This window comes from Pipistrellus kuhlii, unplaced genomic scaffold, assembly GCF_014108245.1.
Source record: "Pipistrellus kuhlii isolate mPipKuh1 unplaced genomic scaffold, mPipKuh1.p scaffold_m20_p_3, whole genome shotgun sequence".
NCBI lineage: Eukaryota > Metazoa > Chordata > Mammalia > Chiroptera > Vespertilionidae > Pipistrellus > Pipistrellus kuhlii.
In genome coordinates this window covers 79,685,078-79,712,184 of record NW_023425529.1, presented here as the reverse complement: position 1 = coordinate 79,712,184, position 27,107 = coordinate 79,685,078, and the positions used below count along the sequence as shown (strand labels likewise).

Here is a 27,107-nt window from a genome sequence, read left to right as displayed (position 1 = left end):
CTGATCTGGTCTAATATTATTTTAAAAGTTATGCAGCTCACCAAATTTCTTTCTTGACCTTTGCTAGGTCATTACTTGCAGTTGGAAAATACTGGGCTAAACTTACTTCAGTTATATTAATTGTTCCCCTGGACCATGTCTGGCAGCTGAGTTCTAGTTCTATGGCAGGAGGTAAATGCTATGACTTTAGACAAGTGTCTTCACTTCCCAGCCCCATCCATCTTCCTAATGCCTTTCGTGTAACAGAGTTTGACTAAATGACCCTGTACATCTCCATCTCCGGGAGGAGGAGCAGGCGCTGCCCCAGCCAGGTGTCTCACATGCATGCACCTGTACACATGGGGATGCTGGGAGAAGGACTGACTGATGGCCTGGCAAGTCTCCACTCCCGCTTTGGCGGCACGCTCAATCATTGCAGCCAGAACCGGAGGGAAAATGCAGTTCCCACCTGCCTGGCATCTGTAATCTCCTGAAAAGGCACATTTTCTCGTGTGCTGTGTAACTTGATTCCTTCACCTCCTTCTTTTCATTTGTCTGCCTCTTTATCTTCCTTACTGGGCGGTTTGAAAGGCAGAGGGAAGGCCACCTCGGAGGAGATGAGGTGTGAGTGCTGGTAGAAAGAGACAGAGGAGCCACTGGGGTAACTCCTATTGGTGATCTGACGCCCCAGTAATGAGACCTGTTCTTCTCTGGGCCGGTGAGTGGTTGTGTGAACTTGGGCATGGCGGCTGCCCTCGGTAGCATGTACGGAGCCTGTGGGACACAGACAAGGGCTCAGTTAGCACAGACGTTCCAGCATTATGAGTTCACGCAATGCGGCAGGGAGAGAGAGAACAGCCTGGGTGGTGTTTACCATGAATGACCAAAGCAAGAATGCCCTGAGGATGAGAACCACTGTGTTTTTAATAATAAAAAAAACTGGTCATTTTTCTATTGGCCTCTCTCAAAGGGTGTTTATCTGGTTCCAATGAGTTCAAACTTGCAAACTGGCTGCCTGTGGTAGGTGAGCTCTTGTGACAAGTCACACGCTAGGTTTATGCCGCTAAAGCAGATCCTTGCTTGGGCAGTTCCCATCCCATTAGAAGCAGGTTCAGAGAAGATGTGCTTTGCTGAGGTCCCGAGCTAATTGGTGGCTCGATCCTGAGGGTGATGGTCATTGCTTCTGTCCCTGAGGCAGGCCCAACCCAGCCCTGGGCATTGGCGAAAGGCCTTCTGCTCTCAGACTTCAGATGGGGATTGTGTGGCACTGCTATGCCTTCCCCACCTCTATGCATCTTAGGTAAACCTTCAGCAGGCAAAACATGCCTCCCCTGGAACCTGGCTCTGCAGACACAGCTCCCAGGAGGCGGTGTCGACAGGAGCATCCCTACTCTCCAGGCCATGCCACCTGGAGGCCCCGCTTGACGGGCATGCACCCTAACATGCTCATGCTCACCCTTCACTTATCTGGTAAGGACACTCAGGCATTAGCCTGTGACCTTTGGCCCTCCCACCCTTCTTGGAGTGGGACTGTCCTGCCTGGTCTGGAGGCCCAGGACACACAGGAAGTAGAATTCCTCTTACCTGCAGCTGGGCTCCTCCTCCTCCCTTCCTGGCAGCCCCACCAGAAGCCACGTGGAAGTTGGCTCTCTAGATGACTCTCACAGACTGGAAGAGACTCGAAAGGTCATCCTGATCTCCTACCCAGAGAGCAGACATAGACCCCAATGACCATGGCTCTGAGGGAGAGGCCTGACTCCCCTCCCCTCCAGTCCAATCGCATTTGCATTCCCTTCTTCTCTTCCCCTGGCAGAGATACTGCCACGGCTGCCTCTCTCGGGGCCCTAGTTCTCTGGCTCCCCTCGAAGAGGCTAGAGGAGGGTCACAGCATGGCTCTGGGCAGCAATGGCCTGCATTTCTAATGCCCCTCACAACTCCCTTGTTGGGCATTGAATCAAAAGACTGAGCCAGCATGCCTCCAGTTCCTTCATCCAGCCAACACTTATGAGCACCTACTGTGTGCTAGGGCCCTCCCCCAGCCTTAAGATGCAGTTTGCTCACAGCAGCAAGCCTGTGTTTACCATCAGTTCAGGAAAGAGATGCAGACCCCAGGGTGGGAGTGGGGTGGGGGTGCGGGTATGTGTGCTCCTGCCACAGATCATGGTGCATGGCAGACCTCACAGGTGCAGCCTCCCCTCCTTCCTCCTCTGCCCCAGTTAACCAGGGATAATAGGGCTGTGCCCCACTCAGGTGTGAGCAGAATATTTGGGAACGTCCAGAGCTTTGGGAAAGGGAGCATCTGCCTGCAAAAGTCTTCTGCAATTGCAGCAGCAGGAGGAGGCACGGTTATGTTGGCTTGAGCCGGGTTCGGAGCGGACACTGCAAATAGAGAAAACGGGGTGGGATCTTCTCAGGGAGAAAAGCATGTCACTCAGCAGGTGAGAGGGGAGAGTCACTCTGGCCAGCCCCATTGTGGGCCCCGAGTAGGGAGGGTGGTAGGGGCATGTTCCCCCCTTGTGTCCTGGGAACATGAACCTGCCTGCCAGCACTCAGGCAGAGACAGAGAAGTGAGCACTAGGGGTCAGCCTCTCCAAGGAGCCTGGCTCTATGGGCCTGGGGTTCGCCTCGCAGAGCCTCGCCCTAAGGGGAGGTCATCTCAGAGCTACTCAATGGAAGGAGACACAAGCCTCCTTATGGCACCTGCATCCTGGGCTTGCACAGCTCTTCCGGCAGATACCAGCTGCTCAGGCCCAGGGACGCGCCTCTGGCTGCTCCCGGTGTGTCTAGCACCGGCGGGCAGAGCCGGTTAGTTCTGTTGCCTTGAATCAAAAAGACTGAGGGGCTGAAGAGGAAAGGAAACAGGGAGGACCTAGGGTCTGTCCCATAGAAATGTACGTTAGTCCTTAAGAAAACCTTTGACAAGAAATAGACTTTACTTAATATATTTGGGCCTGCAGTCTTGCTTTCATTCTTTCTTTGACTTTTTCATTCAGGCCTGAGTGGAGCAGGATAATTCACCTCCCAGAGAGCTGGGTGGGGGGCAGCAGAGGTCACTGCCCCACATAATATAGGGGGGGCAACAGAGGTACCTGCACCTGCAGCGGGCCCACCCCCCGCCTCCCCCCACTTCCCCTGGAATTGGGATACGGATTAAGGTGCAGCTCCCACTTCCCAGCCTCCGGTGATGAATCCCAGTAGCTCCCAGCTCTGCCAGACTGCCCGGAGGCAGAGGGCCTGTGCGGGGTCAGCCTGGGCAGGCACTCCCTTGCCCAGCCATCCTTGTCTGTATGGTGGGGAGTACACCAGACACCTTTGTTCTGAGGATGAAATGAGATGTGTCTGGTAGTTGGGGAAGTTCTTTACAGTGTTTATTTGCCCTGCGGAGTCTGCTCCTTCTCCAGAGCCCTACTCGCCTCAGACATGGTGGTCCCATGAGGAAAGTGGCAGAAACTCCTGTGTTTGAATCTCAGCCAGGTCACAGGCCAGCCGTGTGACTTTGGGCAAGCCAGCCACTCTGACCCTCAGTCCCCTCATCTGCAAGCTCGGAATAACAGTGCCCACCTCTCCAAAGTGCCTTGAGGATCAGATGAGATGAGACATATTTACAGGCACCCAGGACAGCCTGGCCCTGGCAGCCTTCACCCCCAACGCACCATGAACACGCATGAGATCTTTCTCCTCTCTCAACTCAGACCTGCTTCTACTCAGCAACAGTTTTCCCGTTTGGAACATCTGCCTTCTTTACTTTCCTTTGGAAATTGGGATGCAGGAAGCAGACACTAAGCCTGTCTCCCCAAAAGGTGACATTGTGTGGTATCAGGATGAAGAGGGCCTCAGGGCCCTTCATTTGGGGATGCCCACTGCAGAAGCAGCGGGGGACGAGAGGCTGACTCCAGTTTCACTCTGGCTCCCCGGGTGAGGCCTCAGGACTCGAGTTTATGCCTTTTTCGGCCTCTGAAGTGCCCTCTGAGATAGTGTCTTGGCAGAGCCACTTAGCATTCTGTTCAGCAGGGAGGCCCAAGGTGCCTTTGGAGCCTGGGCACAGAGCTGACTGGCATTGGCTGAGTCCACAAGATGCACCTGCCCTCTAGTGGCAAGACATGGAAAGGCATGGCAGCCCTGGGCTAACCTGGCCTGCTGAGGATGCTGTCAGCCTTGAGTTACTGAGGAGCTGTGTGTGTGTGTGTGTGTGTGTGTGTGTGTGTGTGTGTGTGGAGGGGGAGGGGGTGCGCCTGGAGATTAAACAGCACAAATCTAAACTAGGCCAACATGTGAAGGCCATTCCCTGAACACACTCCAAGCCCCAGATTTGGGATTTCACTCACCCATTCATTCAAAAAGTATGGAGTGTCTGTCTGTATGAGGGGGTCGGGGGAAGCGGGGGTGGTTCTTGGCAGAGGGGACCCAGCAATGATCAAGACAGGCAAGTCTGCCCACTCCCAGAGCTTTCATTCCAGTGGGTGTGGTGTCTGTTGGGCAAAGATGGAGGTTTTCTCAACCTCTGCTTGCCTCAGAGTCAAGAAATCAGCAGGCACCTGATTCCTGCTGGAATCTCTCCTACCTGGTTTTTTGTTGTTGTTATTGTTGTTTTTTTTAATGGTCCCAGAAGTTAAATGACACAATTTAACAGAAGGAGCACTGAACAGATAGTTGAACTGGGTCTGAATCCAGGTTCCTCCACTCACTAGCCCTGTGACCTGGGCTCATCATTGGAACTCCCAGCCTAGCCCGTTACCCTCCAGCAGCAGCCAGGGTTCACGGACGGTGGTGTACGAGGACACGTGGTCCCCTGGGCTGTCCTGTGCAATGTGGGCACAGTCACACCTACCTGACCTGCGGCCACGGATGCCAAAGTGCCTTCACCTGGCATTTGGAGGAGCAATCAGACTCCTTTTGCTTTATCATTTAAAAAAAAAAAAAAACCTCATAAAATTAATTTGATGCCATTTATTCTGCTTCATTGTGTGCCAGGGTCTCAAATACCTGTTGCTTTGTAAGAAACCATCCCAAAACTTAGTGACTCAGGAGCAATGTCTTCTATTTCTCGTGATCCCTGTGGATTGACTGGGGTCTACTGGGCAGCTTTTCTGTTTTACATGTTTCTGCTGGAGCTAAGTGACATACAACATGGCTTCCTCATGCACATATCCGGCACCTCCGCTGGAATGGCTGAGCCAGCCGGGGGTGAAGGTTGGGGGTGACCAGACATCTCTCCATGGTGAGTCTAGCAGGGTAAGCAAGGTGCCTGGGCCTCTTCTGTGGGGGCTCAGGGCTCTGAGAGTTCCAAGAGGCTCAGCCGTTGAGCAAGTGCTGGTCAAAACTCTGCCTCCCATTTGCCAAAGGAAGTCACATGACCAAGCCCAATGACAGTTGAATTCTGAGAGGCATGTCTACTGGGGGTCACCACCAGTGTAACAGTCTCCGGCAGCCAATCATGGTGCGGATGTGAGGAGCCCTTCCGTAGGCGGTGGCTGTGTCCCGGGGATTTGGGAGTCGGAATGCATTTTCTGTTGCTGTCCTATGATGGAATGACTTCTTCTTGGGACATTCTAATGCTCCACATCTGGCGTGGCAGGGAAGAACAACAAGAGGTCTGAGGAGCTTTTCTCAGTCTTGAGTACAGGTTTTAAGAGTGGCAAACACCCCTTCCCAGCAGCTTGAGGAGTGACACCCCCTCAACAGGCCACTGCTTCCTGTTTCTGAGCTGGAGCTGTTCCTGCAGAGAGGCTGTCTGCACACCAAAAGGACAACATAAAACCCATTACTTTTCCTATTTGTCATCAGGGAGAGAATGGAGGCAGTGCAGGAGTAACACTCAATGACACTGAGTTTTTGTCACTGGGCTCTAGACACAAACTGCGCCCATGAAATCATTTCCAGCTGTCAAGTCTGAGCTTTCTTCTATCTTTATTTCTGGTGTAGAGGTTTGGGCTAACCACAGTCCTCCGGTCGTTAACCTGCTTGTCTCATTGTACTTACTGCTTACAGTAAGTACAATGCTTACTTACATGTATGCATGTGTTTTCTCTTTGATGCTCATTCCCATGCTCCACCCTGCAGGCAAATGTTTTAACCTGTTAGTGTATGTCCTTGTATGTGTGTGCATCCTTCCGAGCTGTGCATTACCCTTGGGTGCATACAAGTTTAGCTTACATTGTTAATCTAGGTCTGCCTTTTATTCTTCCCCTCAGTACTGTGGCTCTGAGGTCCCTCCATGTCGCTCTCCTCATTTGTTGTTTCCTGGGGTGCACTCACCCAGTGCCCAGCCGCTCTTCCAGGGGTAGACTCCCCAGACACCTAGGCTCCCACCCACAAATGTCACTGCTGGGAACATGGCCACCCGGCCTGTGAGTGTTTGGGCGTAATTTCAGGCACAGGTGAGTGTCTAACCAAGGTGACGAGGCAGTACAGCGTGCTTTCCCTACAGGATGCCCGGACCCTCCTCCCGGCAGCCCTGCCACAGGGAAGACCCGGTCCTCCCACCCAGCCCTGGGGTTGGTTGAAATAAGAAAATGCAGATACAGCCCCCGCTCACAAGGATCCTGTGACATTATTCCTCCCTCAGCCCTGACACAGGCCCTCGTGGACTGGGTTTGCTGACTTTGCCCCAGCCAGGCAGCCAGCGCCCCTCCACCTGCCCCTCTCAGATCTGTCAAGGCAAATGCACCACAGCACCCGGGAGCTGAGCTACTCAGAGAGGAGCTCCAAGAGGAGTGGTCTTCCCCAGCATCACCCTGCATGTTGCCAGATGGGCCAGGGGTACTCGACACAACAGGTCCTGGAGCTCAGTCATCAGCAACAAGGGCTTCATTTTAGCCGTGACAGTGACTCCGCCTAGCTGGCTGGTGTGGAGTAAACAATGCCACTGAGATGAAATGGAACAGACTGAAGTCAGGAGACCCTGGCGACCTAGGCCAGGTCATGGTCCAGACACTTCTTCACAAGAAAAGACCCTGAGGCCCAGAAACAGAACTCCCCAAGGCCTCTGCATGATTGAGAGGCAACGCTGAAGCCAGAACCCGAGGGTCCCGTCACCAGGCCTGACCTCCCTCCATTCCTTTACCACTGCAGGGGCCCCCAATCCAACCACAACCTCAGTATTATTCCAGGGGGTTGAACTCCTTCCTTCCAAGCTCAGACTTGAGAAAGTCTCCGAAATACTAAACTGGCTTTATTGGTGGCTTTCCTTCCCTCTCCAGTCCAGTCCAGTGAACAGTAAAATAAAAAAGACTAAGGACAATAAAGAGGGAGAAGAGGATAACAGCTGTTTTCAATTGTGAAAAGTCAGTAATGGAGTGAGGGCATCCTGTCCCTTAAGAATCCTAGGCCAGCACTGTTTCCTCACCCCCCGTGGAGGACAGAACCAGAGGGAAACCCAGGGGATGCTGTGAAGCAATATGACCAACTACTTAGCAAACTCATCTAAAACTACATCCATAGCTCTGTGTTACCGTGTTCACAAGAGTCACCAAAGTGGGTTTTATTCCTTTGTAAATATCTCTCCCTTATAGCTCAGAGCAACAGTTCTAATATCCTCTTTATTTTTTTACCTGACAAATAATAGTAATAGTAGTGACTACAAAAATAATCAAATAACAATTATATTATCTTTATATATAAAACCTGAATATGCAAATAGACCAAATAGAACAACTGAAAAACTGAACAACTGAATAACCAGTCGCTATGATGTGCACTGATGACCAGGGGTCACATGCAGAACATGGTTGGAGCTGGCTGAGGCAGGATGGTGGAGCAGTGAGGACCAAGGCAGGGTGCAGTGGCCACAGGGGTGGGTCTCAGCCCATCCTCTACACCTCTGTTTCTGAGGCGACCCTCTGATGGTCATGGAAAATTCTTTGCTCCCCCATGCCACAGCCCCACCCAGTGCTGGCACCTGCTGCAGGCACCAGAGCCACCACTGCTGGCACCTGGCACTGGCCCCTATCACTTGGTGCCATCAGCCGGTGTGAGTGGCAGCAGCTGCTGGCCTGGATCACCCCTCAGGGCTTCTCCACCTCCCCCTGCTCCTTAGAGGCCATCGGGGCTAGCACCCGCTTATGGCACCTATTGCTGGCTATGGCCCAACTTGCACCTGCAGCCAGCACTGGAGCCACCACTCACATCCGCTGCTGGAGCTGGCCCCATTCACACCCACAGCCAGCACTGGAGCTGCCCACCACTCATACCTGCTGCCCAGGCCCAGCACAGGCCCCGATCGCCCCTGGGGGTTTCTTCACCTCCCCCTGCTCCTGCAGGGCAATTGGAGCAGCAGCCGCCACTCACACCCACTGCTGGCCTGGGTCCCAATCACTCCGTGCCATCAGCGAATGTGAGTGGGGCCAGTGCCGTCAGCGCATGGGAGCAGGGATAGCAGGAGCAGGACTGCAGGCAGGCAGGGGACCGCTGCAGGAGGGGCCGGGCAGAGGTGTAGAGGATGGGCTGAGACCCACCCCTGTGGCCACTGCAGCCTCAAGATGCACGAATTCATGCACTGGGCCCTAGTCTGTAGATAAACTGCAAACATTGTCAAAGTTGGGCAAATAAAACATGCTTAAGAAAAAGATTAATTCTAGGGAAGCAGTTAATCACATAGGAGGGCAGGGTTTGCAGATGAGGGAGGGAGATCTGGTCATAAGTGAATATCTGCTTGGACGAATTTGAGATTCTGCTCCTTGGGAAGGCCTGCCGCTCTGCATAGCAACACCCTGGAATGTGCTAGAACCTGCCTTTGTGAATTAGAACAGGCTGGGGGAGAAGAGCCCTTCTGCATTGTGAGCTAATTTGATTACCCACCCAATGGGAGAAATGTTAGAGGAATCGGTGCTTCGTTTTAACTGTACCTCACACAAAGCACTGGTGCTGTGAACGGAGAGCCCAAGACCCTTTGGATGGTGCAGGACCTAGACATCCTGGAGTCTGTCCGGCCCCCTTCCTGGGACTGCGCCAGGGAACAGTGCCTCTGGCCTGCAAGTCAGGCACTTGGCAGCCCACACCCTACCCCAAGCCTTGGGTTCCAGGAATATTTTTTAATTTTGAATTCATTAAATTCACCCATTTGAAATGTACAATTCAGTGGTGCTTAGTGTATTCATAGAGCTATGTGACCATCAGCACTATCTAATTCCGGAACATTTTCATCACTCCCCAAGGAGACCTCAGGCCCATTAGCCGTTACTCCCAATTTCCTCTCTTCTTCTGCTCCCCAACCCCTGGCAACCATTCGTCTACTTCCTGTCTCTCTAGATCGGCCCATTCTGGAAATCTCATATACCTGGACTCATATACATTTCTATGACTGCCTTTTTCACTGGGCATAAGTTTTCCAGAGTTTACTCGTGTTGAAGGCTGAATCGCTACTTCATTTTTATGGCTGAATAATATGTCATTGTAAGGAGATGGCACATTCTATTTATCTGTTTATCAGTTGATTCACTCAGGGAGGCTTTTAAAAAATATATTTTTATTGATTTCAGAGAGGAAGGGAGAGGGAGAGAGAGAAACATCAATGATGAGAGAGAATCATTGATTGGCTGCCTCCTGCACACCTCCTACTGGAGATTGAGCCCACAACCCAGGCATCTGCCCTGGTCTGGAATCGAACCCGGGACCCCTCAGTCCACAGGCTGATGCTCTATCCACTGAGCCAAACCAGTTGGGGCTGAGGGAGGCTTTTGCTACTAATCTGAGCTTCACTTGAAAACTATAGACAATGAATAACATTTGCCATTTCCTGATCAGATGGCTAATACGACAAAATTAGCATTTTAGGGAGATTGCTGTGCTGGGCCTGTGAGCATCGGCTGTGTAGTGAGACAGAGACAGGGGCTGATGAACAGGAGCTTCCTCCTGCTAAAGAGGAGCGGACGGTCACGGGCACCTGGGGGATCTGTGCAAGAAGCAAGCTGACTCTCTCTATCCCAGCTCCAACCAGAAAGCCAGAAAACCTCAGCTTAACAGAGCAGCTCCTGGAGGGGAGAGGCCCCTGGTGGCTTCAACCTGGTCTCCTATTTCTCCTGGAAACCCCATTGAAATTAGCCTCCTGCGCTCCTTTCGGGAATGGGCATAACTGCTAATTGCCTCTTGCACAATTATCTTCCCAAAATGAAGGATTTAGTTATCCTTGTTAGTGACAGCCCCAACGTGCAAAGACCCATTACTGAGTCGGCAAGGCTGGCGGGGTGCCAGCCAAGGCTGTGAGTGATTCTTACAGTGAGGCTCTGGCTCAGCTGGGTGGGGAGGGAAGGGCTGCCCAAGGCCAGAGGCCTCAGTCAGACCTCAGCTCTCAGATTGCCAATTTAAAAAATATATTTTACTTATGTTTTATTTTTTGTTGAATGGATCAGGGTGACATTGGTCAATATGACCATATAGGTTTCAGGAGTGGGTCCCTGTGTTACAGGATCTGTAGATTGCACTGCATGCCCACCACCCAGAGTCAAGTCTCCTCCTGTCGCCATATATCAGGACCCCCTTCCCCCTCTCCCTCTTCTCTCTGGCAACTGCCACACTGCCATTTGTGTCCACAAGTTTCCATCTTATATCCCACTTAGGAGTGAAAGCATATGGCTCTTAGCTTTCCCTGACCAACATATTTCACTTCGCTTAGTGTTCTCAAGGTCCACCCATGCTGTTGCAAATGGCGCTATTTCATCCTTTCTTCTGGCTGAGTAGCATTCCATTGTGTATACACCCATCTTCTTTACCCAGCCCTCTATCTCAGGGAGCTGGTTGTTTCTCAGCTTGCCAATTTTGACCTGCACAGCCTGGGGCTGCTTCCTGTCTAGCACAGGGGAAGGGACACCATGAAGGACCATGATGATAGGTAAAGTTTACTGAGGCTCAGGGGGATGCTTGGCTGACTGGCAGACAGGGGCCTCTCTGTCCTTACCACCCCTCCCCATGGCACGCACTGCACTGCTTTTCTTCTGTTACCTCACTTCCTTCCTTTGCCCACAATGTCAGGCTTTCCTCTGTCCCTCTGTCCCTCCCAGTGAGGCTGCCCAGCACCGCGCCTGTTTCATCTGGTCCGGTCTTCATTGCTCATGCTCGCTGCTTCTCAAGGAAGAGAAAGAAAGGTGGCGGGCATTACTATGGGTGGGCCAAGGAGGGCTGATCAAGGCAAAGCAGACAAAAAGATGGAAAGTTGCTTGGAGAAAATTGTGGCCAGTACACACTTTTAGGCATACACACACACACACACACACACACACACACACACACCCTTGCCCATACATTTTCTCCTCAGCTCATCTTCAGGAATATTCTGTTTAGGAATGAGGCCCTCGGGTTTGTAACTAATTTCCCAGAGTTGTGTTGAGGAATACGCTTCAACCTGAGAGATTAGATTTATGTGTAGTTGAGGGGCTCCTAAGAAGTTAGGGGAACCAAGGTTTCACCCTGCTCTTAGCCAGAGAACCAGGTGCTAGAGGCTGTGTTGATGAGGCGCCTGCGGACCTGAGTCTAGGCAGCCGTTTTCTCCACAGCGGTGGGGAGCGAGGGTGTGAAAGGTGCCTGTAAGGGAGTTATTCTGACAGCCTCCTGCAAGCCACCCTAAATGTGCTCCAGCAGCCTACAATACTGATAATGACAGAGGACGATACTTAAATATGCGAACACCATGTGTGGAGAATACACTGAAGTCAGAGATCAGACTGGCCCCTGCTGTGGGTGGTGAGGCTGCCAGTGGCCCTGAGAGGTGCAGTCCTTCCCACCTGTGAGTGAGAGAGGACCTCCTGGTCCCGAAAGGAGGGTGTGCAGGGGCAGGGGGGCGGGCCTCTGAGAGCTTCCCTGCAGTGGAGAAAGAAAAGATTCCTCTGATACCTCCAGTGTTGTCCCTCATGGAAGATGGGGTGCAGGGTGTAGCAATAGCCATCAGCAAAAGCAAGAGACAAAGTACGGCAGCCAAATGACCCAGATCCAGCAGTGGGAGGACTCCCATCACCTCGTATAGTCCTTGGCATGTTTTGGAAAAGCAGTGGTCCTCTTCTATTCCAATAAAACCTTGCACGAGAATCAGGGGAGGAAGAGATGGAACCTTCTCTGGCTCAAAGGGAGGCAGGGACCTGGTCATTTCCTAGGGCCTCTCCTTCCCGCACAGAGATGGCTGAGCCCCTCTGCTCTGGGTCCCCAGGGTCTGAAAAGAAAAGCCCTGGCCCCGCCTAGGTGAATGGAGGACAGAAGGGAGGAGGGGCAGGAGGGAGGAAGGCAGGCTGCTTTGCATTGCTATTTGCACAAAGCTACTGTGAGACCCAACAGGAAATTTACACAGGGTGGGGTAAATTTACAGTTGCTCATATGGAAAATAATCCAATAACTAATAATATAATAATTAACCCTGTGTTTTGCATACTCACAACTGTAGCTCTACTTTTGCCCCTCCCTGCATCCCTTTTCTTGCTAGGGAAGGCAACATTCTCATTATTTTCCACCCCAATGAGATGAACCAGCAAGAGGCTGAAGGGACAGTCAGTGATTGGGCTCTGGAGCCAGAATGCCTGGCTTTGAAGCACGGCCCTGCTACTTAGGAGCTGTGTAATGTTGGAAAGGTTACTTAACCTCTCTGTGCCTTGGTTTCCTCATCTGTAAAAGGAGGTGTTTGATGGTACCCACCTAGTGGGGTTGTGGTGATTCCGTCTGTTACAGGGTCCGTGGTGTTTAGAGCAGTGTGTGGCACGTGGTGCTGACTCAGCAAGGCCAGCTGCTGTGATGTTATAGCATGTACATGTACATTCGGGCAGTGCCGGGTTCGCCCACGGGATTCCAGCCTCGCCCTCAGGTAGGCATCCTGCCTCACCTCACAGGTCCAGAAGTGGCTTAGCTCTCCGCAGACGGCAGCCAGGGCTCTGAGCATGGTGTAACTGATGAAGAGGTTAGGTTTCTACGCCTTTCCTTGTTTTCCTTGGGGCAGAAGGAACCGGTAGTGGCATCCATCGCCATCTCATCTTAGAGTTGCAAGACACTGAGAGACAAGCTTTGACCTCATCCCTATGATCCCAAACCCATAATTTAACGAGGGGAGCATCACGGGTGATAAGCAGACTCCTCCCTCATAGCAGATAGGAGGAAGAACACGAGGCTGTGGTGTGTCTTACCTAAAATTCATTCTGTTCATCCCACCTGCTTACCATGCTGACCTCTTGAAGTCTCAGGACCTCTCAGGGATTGGCCAGGGTTCTCCCATAACAAATTAAGCCTCTTGCTGGGTCAGGGGCTGTGCTGTGCAGGCAAGGGTGACAGAGCCAACAAGGTGCCCGCTACAACCTCTGCCCCCAATCTCACTCCTTCCTGATGTCACCCAGGGCTCCAGCAGCCTGAGAAAGGCCCCACGTGGGTCATCTCCCACAGGCCTTCACCATGCACTCTGGAGGACCAAGCGCACAGCTAACCTTTGGGTTCAGATGTGCCTGTGGCGGGGAGGGAGGGAGACTGGGAGGCTCTGATGGGGAGGGGCTTGCATTAAATCAGAAAGGTGGAGGGTGGCGGAGGGAGTGTGGCCGCCCCAGGAGGGTGGGCACACCAGACTGACAGCAGCCAATGTTTTGACTTGATTTCTAGGAAATGGCAGGTGATGTGTGTGGGTGGCCACGGGCTTGTTGTCTAGTCAGGACCCATCCAGAAAACTTTCCTGGATAGACAAAGGGCTGGGGCCCCTGAGGGCCTGTGGCAGCTCCTGCGAGCGTAGGCGTGTGACCAGGTGTGTGTGGCCAGCGTGTCACTAAGCCACTTCCTCACGGCAGGATACGCTCACTCTTTCTAGCTCCTCAGGCCTCCCAAACCCCCGTGGCTGTGAGCACGGAGAACCCAGGGCTCGCACAGGCGTGGATTGTCACAGGCCTTCACCAGACCACCAGGCACTGTCTTGTCAGAGCGGAGACTGAGGCACTGCATTCCACAGAGCAGGTTCTGGAAGCTTCCCTGGGATCTCTGTGGAGGAGCCGTGGGGCAGGGCTGCCAGGCCTTTCAGTCAGCAATCTGGCTTAGAAACCTGGTTCTCTCCTTGTTTCACTAACAGAGAAAGGGTGCACCTGAGGTCATTTGGGCAAACAGTCAGTGTCATTGCTTCTTGTTGGGCACAGGTGGATGGAGGTGGGTGGGATTCCACCTCCCAGTGCTCTGTTGGTGAGCAGAAGGCTAGAGCAATGATCAGCAAACTGCGGCTCATGAGCCACATGCGGCTCTTTGGCTCTTGAGTGTGCTCTTCCACAAAATACCGCGTGCAGGCAAGCACAAACAGTGTGATTGAAACTTCATGGCCCATGCACAGAAGTTGGTTTTCGGCTCTCGAAAGAAATTTCAATTGTTGTACTGTTGATATTTGGCTCTGTTGACTAATGAGTTTGCCGACCACTGGGCTAGGGAGTAAGAGGACCTCGCAGGCTCAAAGGATATGCTTTTCCTTAGCCATGTGTGTGTGTGTGAAGGGGGTGGGGGAGGGAACAGAGGGAGGAAGACTTGAACCTGAGAGGAGAGCAGTGGCCTGCCCTGGTGGAGGCACAAGGTGTGTTGCCCCCAGGCATACCTGCTTCTCCGAGAGGGATGCCTTTGCTGAGGATGATGAGTGGGGGACACAGATCAGAGGATGCTAAGGGGGGGCAGTCTGCCTCCCCGTGGGCACTGACCATCCCTGACTTTCTACCCACACTCTCTGGAGCTGCCACTGCTATCTTTTGCTTTCTGTGTTTTCTCCACCCATGGGGGCTGCCTCTGTGCCCTCCCTCCCAGGGCTGTGAGGATGGCAGGGTGCCCTCGGCCGTGGATGGCAGCCCCAGCTCCAGGTTCCAGTGTGTAAATGTGAGCATGTGTAAGTGTGTGTGCAGGGCTTTGGCCGGGGGTTATCCAAGGACCAGAGCACAGGCGTAGAAAGCTTTGAGAGGGCAGGGCCGCCTGGAGTCACCCAACACCCTGGAGCCCAGAGGACCTGGCGCTGGGATGCACCACTGGCCACAACACAGCAAACAGCCAGAGCAGGAGGAGCGAGAGCGAAGGAGCGAAGGAGGAGCACGGTAAGTTCCGCTCTGGGGGACTGGGTGTGGGGGTCTCAGTGAGAGGTGGGGAAGCCAGGGCTTCAGAGAGCCAGGGAGAGGGAACCAGGAGCTCTGTGCTCTCTGCACCCCCCTCCCTGCTGCACAATATCCACATCCTGGGCTCTGCAATTGGGGGCAGTGCAGAGGCTAGAGAGCCCACGTGGAACAACAGCAGGAGTGCGGGGAGTGAGGGTGGAGCAAAGCCATGGCCAGAGGAGTCTCCCCAAAGGTGCCCAGCAGGCGGTCCTCCAGGGCCCAAAGGCAGGGGCAGTGAGAGGCCCGAAGCGGGTGGTCATGGGTGGGGGGATAAGACCCTCAGCTGGCCACACTGGGAGAAGGGAGAGAGCAGGCAGTGTTGGATGAGACAGGAGCCCTGCTTTTACTTATGGTGCCCCCAGGGCCATTGTCCAACCTGGCAAAGCTCTGCAACTGAGCACTCCTGGGCCTTAGAAAATGTAGGAGCTGCTGTGGTCTGCCTGCCGGGAGCTCTTCTTGCTTATGTGGCCTCAGGGCCGTCATTCCGGGGAACAGAGCTGGAGCTGCCGGGGTGGGCTGGGGGCAGGGCATGGTGACCAGCCCCACTGACAGCTCTTGCCCTTTTCTCTTCTAGACTCTAAGACCGATTCCTGGTTCCTGGTACACTCGTCCCTCTCTGCCCCCCTCCTCCTCGTCTTCCATTTTCTTCTGATGGTGCAGGCCCTCACACCATTTCCCAGAGGGAGCCTTTGAGGCCAGCAGGATCCGTCGCCGCCTACGACCGAGGCCTGGTGGTTCTCTCAGGGGACCTATTCTATGAGGCAAGCCTGGTGGGCAGAGTTCTAGGTCTCCTTCTTTTTTGGGTGCCCATGGGATAAATAAAACTATGGCCCTGCTCTGCAGAAAGCCTTGATGGGAACACATGCAGGAGCCCTGCTGTCCCCCGGTAGAGAATCCCCGTTACTAACTCCCACTTCCTTTTCTTTCAATGGAGAAGTGCAGGCCAGTGACCAGCAAGATCAGAACTCACCAGCCCCCTCACACCCAAAAGAAACGCCCCACCTCCTATTTTTCCCTGGGCTCCGGTGACCTCTGGACCCTAGCCAGTGCTCCTCCCACACGCCCTGCTCTCCGCACATTGTCCTGGAGCACCTGAGCATGGCGCTTTGGGCCAGGACGTGCAGAACCACCGCTGGGCAAGGTGCACCTGTTCCCCAGGGGCTCGGGCCCAGGAGGGGAGGCAGGTGAAGAAACGGGCCATTCCAAGGCAGTGTGGGCTGCGAGGACGTATGCTCCAGGCCACACAGAAGGGCAACAGGCCAGGCTGCGGCCCAGGATTGCAGTGCTGGTGCCGGGAAAGACTCTCCAGAGAAAGTGCTCATCTCACAGACGTTTTGGAGTGTGTATTTTTTTTTTTTAATGGCGAGGCACTGTTCTCAGCTTGTTATGAGCATCTACTCCCCTAATTCTCACAGCAGCACTGTCAGGAGGTGCCAAGGGGTTAAGCAACTTAGCAGCTGGCTAGGTGCCCTGGGCTCACACTCTTGCCTGCATTCCCTCCTGCCTCCGTGCATGGCTATCCTCTTCTTCCCCTCATCCACTGGACTGCCTTCCTTCCTATAACTCAGCCTCAGTCCACCGTCCACACGGCTGACAGACCCTTCCTCCCAAAAGCCATCAGCCTCTGCCTGTGGGCCCCTGGCAGCTTTCTAGCCAGCGGGGGCTCAGGTGAGCGCCTCTGCTGGGCCTGTGAGGCCTTCCGCAGTCCTGCTGGGCCCAGCTGTCCTTGCCAGCCTTGCCTCCTTCCTCTCCCCCAGCAGTCCTGCTCACCTGCCTCACAGCCCAGCTGCCACGGCCCTGGGCCTTGGCAAATGACTGTTTTCTGCCCCCCCCCCCCCCCCCCCCCCCCGATGCTCTGACAAATCCATACAGACTCAGGCCATGTCGCCTCTCATGAAACTTCCCTGACTCTCAAGTCCAGGTTCTTTCTTTCCTTCTTGGATTTGTTTTCGCCTCTGCTCTTCGAGGTGGACTGGGCTGGGCAGGCTCCACCAACTAGTGAGCACTGACTGCATCTCCCAGCTCCATCTCCCAATTTCAGTAACTTCCCCTCAGTAGCTTGAAATCAGCCGCAGAGGGAGGATTTGTACCACAGGAACTAGCAAACAATACAAATCAGCCCCTCTCCCATCCCTAGAGCCTATTCAGCAACCACCAGCACTCCCCCATCTTATGATTTGCATGTTTGTCTGCCTGCCCTCCAAACTACAAGTGCTTCGAAGGCAGGGTCATGTCTTACTTATATTTTTAAAGATAAGCCAAGCACGTGTGTGGTACCATGTGGTAGGTGCCTTTGAGACGTGCCGTTAGAGTACTTCTCACTTAATTCTGGTGACAAGTTGCTCTGAAAATCTGCTGGTGCCTAGGTCAGCTTGCTCAGAAGTCCTTTGTAGCTCCCTTTGCCTATAGGACTGGAATGTAGAGTCCCTAGAGGTAAGGACTTTTGTCTGTTTTGCTTTATGGAGGTGGCTTGTGCTCAGAATTGCACCTAGCAGAAGTGCTTAGTAACCCTTTGACACATCTTTGTCAAATGAATAAATAAGTGATAAAATTCAAGCTCCTTAAGATAGGCTTCAAGACCCCTTGTTACCAATTCTTCTCTCTCTTCTTCTGTGACTGCCTCTCCCCTAGGAGGAGGCCTGATTACAGCCTCTCTGTTCCTTCGCTGGCCCCTGTGAGTTAGGGAAGGGGGTAGGTGGAAGGGGGAGTGGAGTCCAGGCTCCTGGCAGAAGGCTTCCTCCCCTCTCCTTCCTTTGCCCAAGGCCTCCTCATTCTCTAGTTTCATACCAACTTCTGGAACCTCTGTTTCCTACTGCTCTTCTAGCCCCAACCTTAAAGGGGAGGCATGTTTCCCATACCCTCCATGAGGCAGTGAGCTCCCTCGGCACAGGGCTGATGTGTGTACAGCTCTGTGTCCCCTCCAGTACTTCAGCACCCAGCGTAGAGTCTTGCACATAGCAGGTACCTAGATTTGCCCACATTAAAAGAAAGTTGTAGCCCAGCAAGATGTACGCATGTCCCAATGCCTGATCTGGCTGCTCCATGGAGCTGATCTGATGAGCAGTCACTCACCAATATCAGTGAGGCGGAGGAGGGATGGAGGTCTCACCGCACCGGGAGCATGCTTTATGACCTGGTCTTTTCCTTTCCTCCTCCTCCCAGTTTGTGGCCACCTTGCTCCTGGCTAACTAAAGCTGCTTCCGCCAGCCGTTGGGCTGCACTTGGCCTAAGAGTATAACTGCAAATGGAAATGAACCAACCAGGTCAGTGCAGGCTCAGAAGACCTCAGCTTGAATCTCAGCTCTACCAGTTACATACAATGTGACCATGAGTCACCTATTTACATGATATGGCCTTGATGGTTTTTACCTATAAAGTGGGGATAAAAATACCTTTGTAAAAGGAAATAATTGAAGGCAGATTGAATTAGATAATGTATGAGAGTGTTTAGTCCTGGGGCTGGCACACCCTGAGTACTTAAGTGGTAGATATTTCATTATTTTTAGCTGTTCTCTGTTTGAAATGAAAGTAGAACAAAAGATTTTCTGAAAGAAAAAAAAAAGAAGAAAATTCTAGCTGAGGCTTGACAAGTTACCAGGTAGTGATTTGGAGGTTGAATCAGGGATGCTGAGCAATGAGCTAACGTCTGGTCCATGGATCGGCAGCATCAGCATCACCTGGAGCTTACTGAAATGCAGACTCTCATGTCCCAGTCCCAGCACTCTGAGTAAGAATGCACTTGTCAACAAACAAAATCCCTGGTGATCCTTGTACTCCTCAGATGACACATTTGGAGAGGCCTTATGTTATCACTCCCAATACCATGTCCCTCTTTCCTGTGCTAACAGGTGTCTTCCTGCGGACAGGTGGGCGCTGTGAGAGCAGGGAGCACAGAGGAACAGTGAGGATTGGGGCTGAAGCCAGGAGGAAGCTGTGCCCCCAGCTGAATAGAGGTCTGGCTGCACTTCCCACTTCTAACCAGCAGATGGCAAGCGTGTTTCTTCTCAAAGGCCTTTGAATTGCTTGACATGGTAAGTGCCTGGTCCTTTAGGCGCTTGTGCTGAGTTATCTCAGTCGCTGGGTCTGGGATGGTGTACATGGAGCACCCTGGGTGGATGCTGGAGGAAAGTGTTGGATGGTCTCAGGGTTTGCTCAGGTGAATGTCCTGAGGCTGAAATCAGAGAAAACTGTGGTCCCTCTGCTCCCTGGCAAAGGAAGGGCCATCACACCACCACAGGCTCCCATGGGGCCCACTTTTCATTCATGCACCTGCAGAAGCAGGCATTTGCCCCCATTAGCAACTGGGCCCCAGATTAAATGAAAATAATTTTTTAAATTGGCATTATGTGGCAAGGATCATCAAACAGCAAAAGCTGTCCTTAAGTGTTAAAGAGAAGAAACTCTGCTTGTGAATCCAGAAGGCTCACAGGATTGAGTGGTGTGGGGCGAGGCTCTGAGTAGTGAGGAAAGGAAGAGGGCTCTTATCAACCTCTCACCAAAATGGAGTCTGAGCAGAGAAACTGGGAATTTGTCTTATAACTGCCTGGGTATTCAACACCTCGTTCCCTAGTCATCCAGTCTCCCTAGTGTCTGGGATGTGGGATGGGATATTGGAAAGATCCCAGTCTCTCAAGACAGACTGTATTCAAATCCCAGCTTGGACAACTATTAGTTGTGTAACTTTGGGCAAGCTACTTAATCACTCTCTGCCTCAGTTTTCTTATCTGTAAAATGGAGGTAAGTAGAAATAATATAGTAATATTATAAGTGCTTTTTATGATTTTTATCCACACAAAGTACCTTGCACATAGTAGCTGCTGTGCAGGTGTTTGGCTGGTGTTTCTTGCCTTGATTCTTAGTCTCCCATTGGCAGAACCTTGGTAGTTGAGGCCCCCGAGAAGGATCAGGAGAGAAAAGGCTCCCACAGTTGACACCATATTTTCTTCCTTTCCAGGTCTTCTTTTCCAAAAGAAGCCAGAACAGATCACCATCCTGCATCTCTACCACCACTGCATCATGCTAATCAACTGGGGTCTGGAGTCAAATACGTGCTAGGTGGTCAAAACACGTGATGCAGTTGAGGCAGCCCTGCCCAGGCCCTCGTGAGGCAGCCTCTCTCTGCTGGGCTGAGTCCCCCATGTGGGAGGTATGCATCCTCCAAGGTCTCACTTTCCTGTGGCCATGAGCCCAGGCCTCTGCTCTCCTTTTATCCCTGTTTCTTCCCAAGCCTCCTGGCTACCCCTTCCTGGTGCAGAGGAGGAGGCTGTGGGAGGTGCTCAAAGCCATCAGGGAGTGCAGAGGGGTTACAGGCACTCTCATGTAGCATCCATTAGCGCCCCCGGGGTCATGACCTCAGACCACTCATGCCAGAGCTCAGGATAGACCTCCCCAAGGATTTCCTCTGCGGGACATGCAGAGGTGCTCTCTGCAGGGTGGAGGTCTGAAATATGAAAGAGAAAGCACAGCTATGCTCAGCTCCTCTGACTCCATTTGATCTCCTCACCCAACTCTGGGGCCTCCTCTTGTCAAGAAGCTGACTTCATTGGTCTATGCCTGCATGTGCCTGTACTATGGCCGGGCAGGCCCAGCATGCAGCTCTACCTGCGGTGGAAGTGATGTCTTACCATCCTACAGCTGCAGAGAAGACCCCTTTGGCTGCAGGGCCTTTGGCTGAGCCCTGGTCCTACTCTTGGCTGCACCAGTAACTTGGTGCCAGACCATGAACGAGCCCTTCTCATTACTGGGTCTTAGTCTCCCAATTTGCAAGGGACTCAGAAGACATCTCATCAGATTCTAGAATCAACCCTAACTCCCTGACAGAATGTGGAACCTGGAGCAAACGCTTTCCATGCTCGAGACCTTAGTCTCATCATCCACAAAAGTAGGGGCTGAGCTAGATGGCCTTGGAGCACTTCTCCCCTGTGAGCCTGTGAGCACCAATCCACCGTCCAGGTGCCTAGGTGCCTTGTGGTTTGGGGACCATCATAGCTAGGTGGTACTGACAACTGAGATGTCCTTCAGGGGCCTGGGATGGATTGAGACGTCATCGATGTCAACATAACATGGCTGGATTAGGGCAAGGGGGCCAGAACCAGGAGGATCTTGGCTTAGGGGGAAATGGGAGCAGGCTTCATCAAACTTACTTTCTGAAGACTGAACTGTAGGAGGCCTGCTCCCTGCTGGTAGACAGAGGAGTGGCGACTGCTTCTCACCTCTCTCCCATCTCTGACTTTATGCTTTCTCTTCCCCAGGGTCGGTTTGTGGCCATAGCTGCCCGCTCCTCCTACCTCTTCACTGAGTGCTCCTTCCAGGATGGATGCAGCATGGCCGTGCTCCTGTTCCTCCTCAGCCTCTCCACCCGCTTCCTCAACATCTACCACCAGACATATCTGAGGAGAAGCTGACTTAAATGGCAGGATCCAAGGACTGAAACGCGCAGAGCCATCCTCACAGAGACCGTGTGGCTCACCTCACCTGCGCTGAGCAGGTACCTGAGCCTGTACTGAGTCCTTGGATAGGAGGAGAATGCACTCCCCCCCCCTTCCAGAGTTCAGGAGGACAAAATCGGAATCGGCTTCTGAAATCACTGCTGCAGCAACACCCACACAGATCCGTGACTGTGTGCATCTCCATCCACTACCAGATGTGAGCCTCTCCCGAGCGGGACTTATTCCCCGTGTCCCACACCTGGCACAGTGCCACTTGCTGTCAGTGTGATTTGGAGTCTTGTATTCCACAGTTATGACCTCTGGTGAAGGTTGGGCTGAGGGCCTGGGAGAAGTCCAGGCTGGCTGGATATGTAACCTCGCCAGGGGAAACAATGACAGAGTCTCCACGAGTGAGAGTGGATCTGTGCGACTCCTAGTGTGGCTGTGGAAATGCCCCCCCAACCTGTTCATGCATTTATATGGTTGTACAAGTCTGTGAATGTGAGTGGGGTGGTGGAGAGGGCTGTGTGTATAGGTCTACAGACTTGTTTTCTAGTCTGCATGCACATTTCCATTTGAGTCTCTTCTGTACGTCTCTGAGAGTGCCACTGTGCAAATAAAAGCCAACAGGATAGCACTGCTTCTGTCCCAGACTGGAGACACTGATGCCCCAGAGGGATCTCTGCAAACATGGTTCTGGGGGGCCTCCACAAGGTGTGAGAAAGGAGACACGGGATAGGACAAAGGCAGCCATTCACTTCACACACAGGGAAACTGAGGACCAGCAAAAGGAACTGTATGACCAGATCACGTCCCTAGGCAGAAGCAAACATCTGCAAAGCCATTAGAGCCAGGACTAGATAGTATCTGCAAAGCAGCTGCCTGGGGTGGTCTCCATGCCTCCAGTGTTCTTATTCGTCTTTACTAGAGGCCCAGTGCACAAAATTCATGCACTAGGGGAGAGGGGGTGTCCCTCAGCCAAGCCTGCACCTTCTCCAATCTGGGACCCCTCTGAGGATGTTTAAACCAGCAGTCAGATATCTCTCTCACAATCCGGGACTGCTGGCTCCTAACCACTCACCTGCCTGGCTGCCTGATTGCCCCTAACCACTCTACCTGCCAGCCTGATAGCCCCCTAACTGCTCTATTGACAGTCTGATTGACACCTAACTGCTCCCCTGCAGCATGTTGACATTTAACCTCTCCCCTGCTGGCCCGATCACCCCTAACTGCCCTCCCCTGCAGGCTTGGTCAGCCACAATTACCTTCCCCTGCTAGCCATCTTGTGACAATCTGGGGGAAGTGGCCATCTTGTGATGTAAGGGTCATTTTGCATATTACCTCTTTATTAAATAGGATAATCTCTCCCAGTTGCTGTTTCCTCCCCTCTGTAAGTTCTTATTTTGTGATGCCTCAACAGTCAAGATAATTACAGAACAGGTGAAGTTTATGAAGTGCTATTTGGGGACTATTTATCCATCAGGTGCCTTAGTTAATTAACTCCGGCAGGCAGGCTGCATCCTGTGGGCAATCCTCTGAGAATTTAGGGAGAATGTGAACGCATTCCCACACACTTCTGTGTACTCCACCACTGCCTTCAGAGGGTGGGGGCAGACTTTTTTCTAAACACACAGGAGTGAAGTCTGTTCATTTTCTGAGCAGCCAAAATAAAGGAAAAGGGTGTCATTCCAGAGTTCAGAGTTGATATTGGTCCAGTTCTTTGGCTGTCTCTCCGATTCGGCAGTGGGAGCACCTGGGGGAAGGCAGTGTGGGAGGGGACTTGGGGGAAATTCTCAATGAGCAGAAGGTGCGTCTCCTTTCCACAACTGCCCTGCACCGTGTTGTAAGACCTCCCTCTGCCTGGTTCGGAAGTGCTGTGCAGGTATTGTTTCCTATGAGTGTAGAAAGACTTTGTGAGTGTTAGGAACACAAAGTTACTCATACTTCTCAAAACACAGCCAAATTCCTAATATTGTGGAAGTCGACATCTATGAACTTTTTAAGATAATGATAAGCAAGAGTGATGGTTAGAAAGGGTCCATTTGCCAAGACAGAGAGGCCCAGAGGACTCCGTGAGAAGACCCTATAGACAGAAGTGAGGGAGCAGCCGAAAGCGGTTTGGCTCAGCGGATAGAGCCAAAAGGTCCCAGGTTCGATTCCGGTCAAGGGCATGTACCTTGGTTGTTGTGGGCACATTCCCAGTAGGGGGTGTGCAGGAGGCAGCTGGTCGATGTCTCTCTCTCATCGATGTTTCTAACTCTATCCCTCTACATTCCTCTCTGTAAAAAATCAATAAAAATAATTTAAAAAAAAAAAAGTAAGGGAGCAGCCCCGTCACCTCCATCTCCCATGAGGGTCTAAGAGCTGAAGGTCTGGGTTCCTGGCAATTGCCTCTTAAATCAGAGTATATATAATTAAAAAATAAAAGGCATCCAAAATGGAACAGCTCCAGCTCCCCAGTCCTCTTATAGCTCCGAATTCAGTGAAGACCCCTTCTTGCCCCATATACACTCCGCTGTCCACCCGGCTGGCCACACCCCGGGCTGCAGGAGCAGGTGCCTGAGCCAGAAATCCGAAGAAAATGCCACATCCCTTCCCTCTCCCTTCCTCTCGCTCTTGCAGGACTGTGTAAATGGAGGAACTCCTCCAAAAAAGACAGCCTCTGCCTTCTGACCTTTGTCCCTGGGCAGTCTCCCGGCAAGATGTCGATTGCATAAGAGGACTTTAATTCAGGTTTTTGACATTCAAACCCTCCCAATCCCTATCTAGATCTCAGGGATATGTGAGCTACAGGAAGCGGCAGAGGCTGTCTCTGCTGGGATGAGGTAATCTACTACCAAGAAGACAAAACGGGGACGGCAAGGGTCTGCATTTCAGTGCACGAGAGGACACTAAAACGAGGAAAGATTGGTTTAAAGCAGCCCGCACTGAGCATCAGGAAGGTGGAGCTCATGCTGGCCGCACTCACAGGGAGGCAGCCCTGGATTCTCAGAAGAGGCAGAGCCCGTCTGTGCCCTCCTGCTGCAGGAGGACGCGGGCAGTTCTCCACGTCTTCTAGTGTCTTTTTCATGTATTGGAGCTTCCAGCTCTAAGAAATGCACTCTGGTAACATATCGTCATTACAAACTCTTCTTAAAACACAATTTAGCAATGCACTATTACATATCAGAGAATCCCAATTCTGCTGAGCTACATATAAAATATAAACACAAAAATGTGAAGAATAATCATCTCTAGATGGTGAGATTGTAGATGCTTTTCAAATCTTTGTATTTTCTTATTTTCTGGAATGCCTATTCTTTTTTAGTCAAAAAAATGTATTATTATAATGTGATGTATAAACACAAAATGTGAATAATCATCTCTAGATAGTGAGATTGTTGATGCTTTTCAAATCTTTGTATTTTCTTATTTTCTGCAATGCCTATTCTTTTTTAGTCATAAAAATGTATTATTATAATGTGATGGATTCTAGATATCTTGACTGTTCTTCTGAGAATTATTAAAGTCTGTATTTGATCTGCTCATCAAGTGGTCATTACTGATACAGTTGGTACATTTCACCCCCCTGTCGACCCCTCAGTCATTCAACACACAGGCATTGAGGGCACTCTGCCTTCTAGGCACTGAGCTCGCTATTAGGGATATGACACAAACCAGGCTTGTCTTGCACTCTGATGGCCATGTAAATACTTAAGAAGCCAAACTGCAGCCACTTCCACTAGTTCAGGGAGTTAGGACAAGCCAGTCTTGTCCCAGGGCATCAGTGAAAGAGGATTTTGATCAAATACTTACCCACAGTGGCAGATGTGAAAATGAGACTGCCCACAGCTGTCTGAATCCAATCTCCCTGTGACTCGTTTTTTGTGGCGAGCCAGCATGGCCATGGCATACTCAGCCCCAGGGTGCCTTATGTGTCACACTATCTCAGCCAGGTTCATTGACCCTGAGGGGGAGCAGTGAAGGATTGAGAAAAAACAGACAAGACTAAAAGTTGGGTCTGGGTGGGATGCTGCTCCTGGATGGAGAGATAGCACCACGGACTACAAGCTATAGCAGATGCCATGAGGCAAAGTAAGGGCATAGTCAAGATGTTTACAACATTCTCATAGGTTTTGATCCTACTCAATTACATGCACCTGATCAAGCTTTGTTTACTCGCAGCCTATATCACTTAGGCACATGGGGCCACATGTTCAGACCACAAGTTCAAGCCCACAACCATAGCTGTTGGCTATAATTGTGCTGGGAGGACTCTGCCCTCCAAGCTGGGACTTACACATGGCAATGAGAGAACTGTGCTCTCTCATTAGTCCAAAGCTTGAACCTATCCAAATATAGCTGCTCTCCACATATCCTTATTTTTTTGTTTTTAAACACTTATATTAATATCATTAAAAGCTCTAAGCAAATTATTCAGCATTACCAAAACATAACTTCTGGTTATTTAACAAAACAAATACAGTAATATTAATGTAATACAGCAATAAGAGAAAAACCAAACTATAGACATGTTACTATTTCTTCAAAATAAAAGTTCCTCCTGCTGCTGATGTATATCTTACTCAGACTCCTCAGATTTGGCTTTGCAAGACTTTAAGAGAGTAACTTCCACTTTGCTTTTTTACCATCTGTTTGCCCTCAGTCATCTTCTTCTTCAGCTGACTCCATGTTGATACCTCGGCCCTTTGCATAGTAAAATGCCGCCAATGCAAAGAAGTCATTGATGCTAGGCTGGTCCCCTGGATCAGGCTGCTTGGATGGTTGGCTTTGGGACTGAGCCTACACTAGTCCCAGTCAAATCAGCCCCGTCTGTGTTGGTGGAAGTCCAGTCCATTCCTCAGCTTCCTTCTTCAGCTGCTGCTGCATGGAAATGAGCAGCCCTCGGTCCTGCAGTGCCCCAAACTGGCAGCTCACCAGATCCAAAGTCCCAGGGAGCCATCAGGTCACACAAACAAAAATAACCAAAGCCCAGAACAATGCAACTTCCACAAGAGCTTCCAATCTAGGTCAGAAATAAAAGTTACTTTCTCAAACAACATCAACCACAGCCATTTTTTGCTGTACAGTAGCTTAACAAAACCTAAGATATTTCTACCTTTTTTCTACCTCCTATTTTCTCTCTCCTATTTTCTATCTCCTATTATCTTCTATCTTATAACTTCCATCCTATTTTCTATCTTATCTATCTTTAGCTTACTTTTCTACCTATTTCTACCTCCTATTCCTACCGCTTATTTCCTACTGCTTACTTCTATTGCTTTATTTCTACCTTATTTCTTATCTACAATATTTTCTACTTATTTTCTCCTTAAGAAATTTAAAAATGTTTTACTAAGTGTTGTTCCATGTTTTACACCCAGTAATTAACCTCGCTCCCTACCTTACTTTTGCTTTCAGCTTTTCTACTTTTACTTTCAGCACGCGCCTCAAAGGAGCCTCCTTTCACCTGACCACTGCAGTTCCCCCAACTCAGGGCCCTGTTTGGACACCAATTCCTTGCTTTGAAGTGAGCTCCCCACACATCAGAAGAGTGGCATCTAAGTGTAATTCAAGTCTAGAACCCCTTCTTAGAAACCAACACAATGGTGTACAGCTAGAAGAACTAACTTTTGCCCAGACCGTGGATCATCCTGGG

General features: G+C 51.4%; 2 long non-coding RNA genes across 3 annotated transcripts; one reads left to right on the top strand and one right to left on the bottom strand.

Moving 5' to 3' along the window:
- Positions 1-5,676: 5,676 nt before the first annotated feature.
- LOC118730188 lies at positions 5,677-26,606 on the bottom strand. Its single transcript, XR_004991390.1, has 4 exons — positions 26,376-26,606; positions 20,545-20,557; positions 7,795-7,798; positions 5,677-5,689 (listed from the first exon to the last, which is right to left on the bottom strand). It is a non-coding gene; the product is annotated as an uncharacterized LOC118730188 (long non-coding RNA).
- LOC123653220 lies at positions 18,148-21,550 on the top strand. Of its 2 annotated transcripts, none has more exons than XR_006742895.1 (3): positions 18,148-19,072; positions 19,996-20,187; positions 21,293-21,550. It is a non-coding gene; the product is annotated as an uncharacterized LOC123653220 (long non-coding RNA). The 2 variants fall into 2 exon arrangements; XR_006742896.1 differs by having other exon boundaries at positions 18,148-19,076.
- Positions 26,607-27,107: the final 501 nt, after the last annotated feature.